A 6000-nucleotide genomic window follows, 5' to 3' on the forward strand; every position below is an offset into this window, starting at 1 on the left:
ACCTATTATTACCATTAATATAGTCCAACCCCGGGCTCCAAATAGTGAAGAAATATCATTCCACATGTTAGTTCAGCAAAATAATGCACTTGTAACACTATGTCATGTAAATTCTCCATGGCCTTATAAACATTCGGGGCTTTACATGTATAAGTGTGCAGCATTCAGTGTACATTATTTTACAAACGCCCCCTTTCTCTTTGAGGAGCATGTCAAGTGCCATACAATTGTGGAGAGTTGCTTGTTTCATGGCTGCCATTTCTACCGTAATATTACCTAGGACACATGTTGTTTCATTTATTGATGCTTCTAGCAATCGGCCTAATTACCTGATACTTCTAGAATTCATTGCTACCCCTAGCATAGATAGTATTTCTAGCTGAAAATCACCAAACTCCTGAGCAGAGGTATCCGCCAGCTCCACTGGTAATGAGGGCCAAGAGGCGTTGTCCAGATTGAATACATGGGTGCAGTTACTCCGTCTCATCGCTCGTGATCCATTTGATGACTGACAAAATTGTCTGTGTCCTCTTGTTACCCATAAGGCCGGAGGCTTATTAAGGTAGAGGTGCTGTAAATTGAACTATTCTTCCCTAGGACAATTTTTTTATATCTTTTACTCATGACACTATCTTTGAAGGCGTCCCTGTAGGGGGAACCTTCCCCTCAGACAAAACAACCCAAAGGTACCACTATTTCATCTCTGTATTTGCATCTGACATCAATACCCCTCGGGCAAGCAAACCAGGTGATCACTGCTTTAAATAGAATATAACAAGAATCATTAAGTGTCAAACTCGAAGGCAACACATTCATCTTGCGTTGTGTTACAGAAGGAGGTTTTAGACAAATCCAACAATCATAGACATTTAATTCCTTATGATAGGCATTCATCATTGTATGGCAACCCTTTCACTGTACTTTTGGAATGGTGATCGTGCGGATCTTCAGTAAGTGTGGTATTATTTGAACCTAGTAATTTCAGGAAGTATAAATCATGCAAGCAGATGACAACGGCTGTTAGTCTAGTAATGATCAGAGCAAATGGTATTCCCAATTTCTTTGTCAGAATGGTTCCTTTCCATTCTCCTTGTCCCTCCTGAGCAGTAAGGGTCTTTATTCTTTACCATCGCCAAGCCCTGAAAGGTCACCAGTACTTCGCAGCTCTGGACCCGATAGTAAACTATAGTTGGTTGGGTCAAGAAGATGGACTTACTGTAAGGCCTGGGCACGGCTTGTATTGTGGGCCAGCATCCTTGATGGGCTGAGGGGGGTGAGGTGGCACATTTGTTGGTGTAATACTGTGTGCTGCAGCCGGTGGTAAGGTCTGAGCAGGGAGCTCTTTCCACATTTAAGGCATGAATCCAATTCTTACATCCTGGACACTTCACGCCTGTTTGTGTTGCTAGCGGAACTCGTACAGACCCTTCCAGCATGGTTGTAGGCAATTAGATCTCTGAAAGTTCTTGACCATCATCCGTTTGCCGGGTTAAATATTGTATCAAGGCCCCCTGCTGAGGCAAGGGCAAGGGGTCGTTCACCTGTTTTTGAATGGCAGAAACACGTTTTGTCAATTTAACACAATACTCTTGGAGCAGGTTATCAGTTATTTGTGTTGTTCGCAATGCCTTTTGGGACCCCCGAACAGGTGAGGGGCCTTCTAGTCACTGTTTCATGTAGGCTGAGATGTGTTACAGTATCTGGGGTAGTTCGCATATTCATAAGGACAAGTGGCAAGTCATCCACTTAAGTCATTGTGGACTCTGAACATATTTTAACTATCTTAAGCCTTCAGGATACTATTTCTCCATTTGATGGCACCGGCTGCCTTGGGGTGATATACACAATGAACTTCTGTTGTACTCCCATTGCCTTGCAGAATAACTCCATTACCTTATTGTGGAAGTGCACCCCATTGTCACTTGGAATCATCTAGGGCAAACCAAAAAGTAGAAATAATTAATGTTAATGAAATTCTGTGTTTGTCTGATTGTTTCATCAGCAAAGGCATTTCACTTTACCACATCAGCTGTTATGTGCACATTACATTTGACAATGGCTACTCTTTTTGGCAGTGATAAAGCATTCAGTATTTAATCAGAGGACCACATTGTATCTTTGTTCCATGAGACGTGAGGAAACCGTTTTCTGGCCAAAGCCTGTCAAATTTATGTGCAACTTCAAATGCAAATTGGCTATCAGTATATACATTCACAGTTTAAAAAATTTGATATTAGTTTTTATTGTGGCTTTAACATAAGCACAATGATACATGCTGTTCAGCAATGGCATCAATCTGTTACAGAGGATTTAAGGCACATTCTTCGGTACATTAGTAACTTGGCGGAATTGTGATTGTCTCTGAGATACGCATCAGAAAGAAACAGATCCCATATGAAAGCGGAAGGGTTTTTAGAGAGGCAAATAGAGAGATAACAGTAATCATATATGTGGAGTTCCACGTGTCACCTATCTAGGCATCTGTCGCCCGCGCAGGTGTGCACACCGAGCTACTCACTGGGTCGTGGTGATCCGAGGTGTTGTCCACCAGACTATGTAAATAAGTGATCAGAGGTCCCCATATATCGTGCTGCCTGCTAGCGCTCGGCATAATATTCCAAAATTCTGTTAGTTGTGTCTGACAATATGCCGCATCAGCAAGCTAAAGTTTGAGCGTAGGTGCCGCTCTTCGCCCCTAGTGCATTGCCACTCTGTGTTTGGCCAGGACCAGCAACATTGCCACAAGGAACCTGTGGGCATCGGGCACCTCCTTGACATAGCCAAGTAGGTACAGAAGGGGGTTTGGTGCAAGGGTGGTTGATGCGAAAGCACCAATGGATGCGCACGTTTCCAGTCAGTAGGCTGCCACTTTGTGGGGACTAAGCTAAATGTATAAAAGAGGCGCCAGGCGACGCACATCGCAAGCAGCGTGCGTCCGTAATAAGGCCCATCCTGCGCATGACCTCTTCATTGTTGAACTTGCAAAGCTTGATGAGGGAATCAAGTCTATAAACAAACTCATCCATCATTTCGCCAGTTTTCTGCCTTTCCTGTCTGAATGTACACCTTTTGTAGTCTATATTCATCATTGGATTAGACTCGGTGTTTAATGCCTCTTTGATTTCACAGTGCCTCAGTTCACCACTGTGTGTTTTTTACTTAATCATTTCTTTTACTCATTCACCCGCTGTATTCTTCAGATATTTAATGATATTTTTTGTCATTTACTTCTTCCAGTACATCAATGAAAATATCAAATGCTTCGATCCAGGCAGTCCATCTGTCGCCTACATTTTGCTTTTTGGCGGTATCGTAGGGAGGCACTGGGTTCAAGAATGCAACAGCATCATAACCTGGGAAACTTTTGCTGCCCAGAGCGGAGCCCACTCCCATAGTGGCGGCTGCCCAATCAGACCTGTATCTTCTTTAAGCACTAGCCATGTGCCAATATTTGGGTCATCGTGCCCACTCTCTGCTTGTGAGGTACTGTCTTTTTCTTTTGCGGTGAGTAGCGTTTTGATTACTTGCACAGTATCTTCACCATTCTGTCCTTTTTGTATTGTGCCTTGTTTCTACTGCATTTAGTGCTTCTTTGTGTTGGAAATATTTCCGCTTATAGCGCTTCTTTGCACTCAGATATAAATGCCTTTAGCACTTTGCTGTACCTCGTTGTCTATGTCTTTAGCGTTGTTGTACCCCACAGTCTTTATTTGGATTAGGCGTCTTGACGCCCATTGGGCATAGCTGCGCAATATAAATAATGTTTCCATGAATGACTGCTCTGTGTGTTAGGCTGTGTTAAACTTTCGATAAGGCTTTCACTTTTCTCACTCGCCTTGCACTGGCTGGAGTGGCGATTTGACTCCACATACGCCATCTGCCGATTTTCTTTTCGCCTGGGGCATACTTTGCACTCAAAAGCAGTTTGCTGGACAACAACAAACTCTCTGGGAGGGCATGCTCTGTTCTTTGGTTCACAGCATTTATTCAATACCCTCTCATCGTCGTCAGTTGTAGCATTCTCTCCTGCCTGGGTACATGTAAAGGATAACACCACACATGGAGCTTGGTATTAAACGTCTTGATTCCTCAGTGTGCAACTGGTAACTGAAGATTCTACAGAATGAATTCTATCACCCACACCCAAGCACCTACGTCACTGTTCTGCATAGTCCATTTGGGACTAAATGGTCCTTTAATCTCTAACTCACAAGACAATACAGTTGGGCCATCAAAGAGAATGAGTTGGGTGTCATCTGCGTAGGACATAATGTTGAGCCCATGTGCTCTGACGATGTTGGCCAGTGGGGTCAAGTAGGTGTTGACGAGTGTAGGGCTGAGCACTGGGGAATGCTGCAGATGATATCCTTGGCCTCGGAGGTGAAGATTGGTAGGCAGACCCTCTGTGTCCTTCCTGTGACAAAGGAGGTAATCCATCTGAGTGTGTCCCCATGGATGCTGATGTTGTGAAGTCTTTCAATCAGTGTATGGTGTGATACAGTTTCTAAAGCTGCTTAGAGGTCAAGGAAGATCAGAGCCGCCATTTCTCCCTGGTTGAAGAGGGCTCAGATGTTGTCGGTGGCTGCAATCAGGGTGGTCTCGGTGCTGTGATCGCTACGAGATCCAGTCTGGGAGGCGTCAAGTAGCTAGTTCTGCACAAGGTGTTTCATGAGTTGTCTGTTGATAATTTTTTCCTGAACTCTGGCCCGGAATGGGAGCAATGAGATGGGCTGGTAGTTTATGAGTTCGCTGAGTTGGCGGAGGGCTTTTTAAGTAGGGGTTTAGCTTTGGTGTGTTTCCTGACTTCTGGAAAAGTGGCAGTGGTGATTAAGTTGTTGAGCAGGGCGGTGAGTTCCTGGCTGCTCCTGTGGCTTTTGAGGTTGAAGATGTGATGCGGGCATGGGCTGTCGGAGCTCCTGAGGGGATGGAGTTCAAGATGGAGGTGATATCCAGGGTGGAGAGCTGGTTCCAAGTGGCCAGTCGGGGTCTGTGTTGGTTGCACTGAGGGTATTTGGGTTTAGGAAGTCCCTGGGGGTTGGTATTTGAAGTTTCTGTATAAAGTTGTGATATTGTCATGAAAGGAGTCAGTGAGGTTGTCGCAGAGCTCTTGTGAGGGGGTGATGTTGTTTTCAGTGGCTTTGACACTGTTGAAGAGTTCTGCTGTGGTTGGAGCTGGTTTCGATGCGTGCGGCTAGGGAATTCATCTTTTTTACCCTCAGCAGGCAGTGGTAGAGGTTGAGGGAGGTCTTGAAGGCTGCCCTGTCAGAGGTTACCTTGCCGGTGCGCCATCTATCTCCTCTCCAGTTTGCAATCGTGTTTTGCTCTTCTCAGTTCTTGGGTGTACCAGCTGGCCTGTTTGGAGGATCTTCTGCGTCTGTTGCTCTTGATGGGGGCAATGCTGTTGGCGCAGTTGGTGATCAAGGTGTTAAAGGTTTTGACTCCCTGGTGCACGTTGGTGGTGGCAGCTGGGTTGCAGGTGGGGAGGGTGTCTGTTCAATGGATCTCTGACACTTTGCTCCAGCTGCAGTGGGTGGCACTTGCCATCTTGGGGGTGGCGGTGTAGGGCCTGGAGATTATGAAGTGGACGATGGAGTGGTTGGTCTATGTGACTTCTGTGAGGTGGCTGTACTTGACGCAGTTGCTGGAGGGGAAGATGGTGTCCAACGTGTGTCCTGTGGATTGAATGGGGTTGCAGACTAGTTGAGTGAGTCTGAGGTTGTTCATGCTGTCGAGGAGATTGGCGGTGTTGTCGTTGGGATCATCGAGGTGGAAGTTGAGGTAGTTGAGGAAGATGTAGTTGTAATCCAGGTCGAGGGGTGCGTCAAAGTCAGCAATGGTGTTGTAGAAGCTGGGGCGCGGTTGGTATGCAAGTGCCCCTCTGATGGTTGACTTGCTGTCCTTGTGGAACTTGAAGTTGAGGTGTTCCATGGGGGTGGTGGTATTCTCAGTGGTGGTGCACTAGATGGTAACTTAGTAGATGATGGCTATTTCTCCTCCTGG

The 6000-nt window shown here is 45.8% G+C and overlaps 1 pseudogene; it reads left to right on the forward strand.

Annotated features, from left to right (window-relative positions):
* LOC146839545 (uncharacterized) overlaps window positions 1-5508 on the forward strand; it is a 93655-nt pseudogene extending 88147 nt beyond the window's left edge.
* Window positions 5509-6000: the final 492 nt, after the last annotated feature.

This window comes from Triturus cristatus, chromosome 4_1, assembly GCF_964204655.1.
Source record: "Triturus cristatus chromosome 4_1, aTriCri1.1, whole genome shotgun sequence".
Lineage (NCBI taxonomy): Eukaryota > Metazoa > Chordata > Amphibia > Caudata > Salamandridae > Triturus > Triturus cristatus.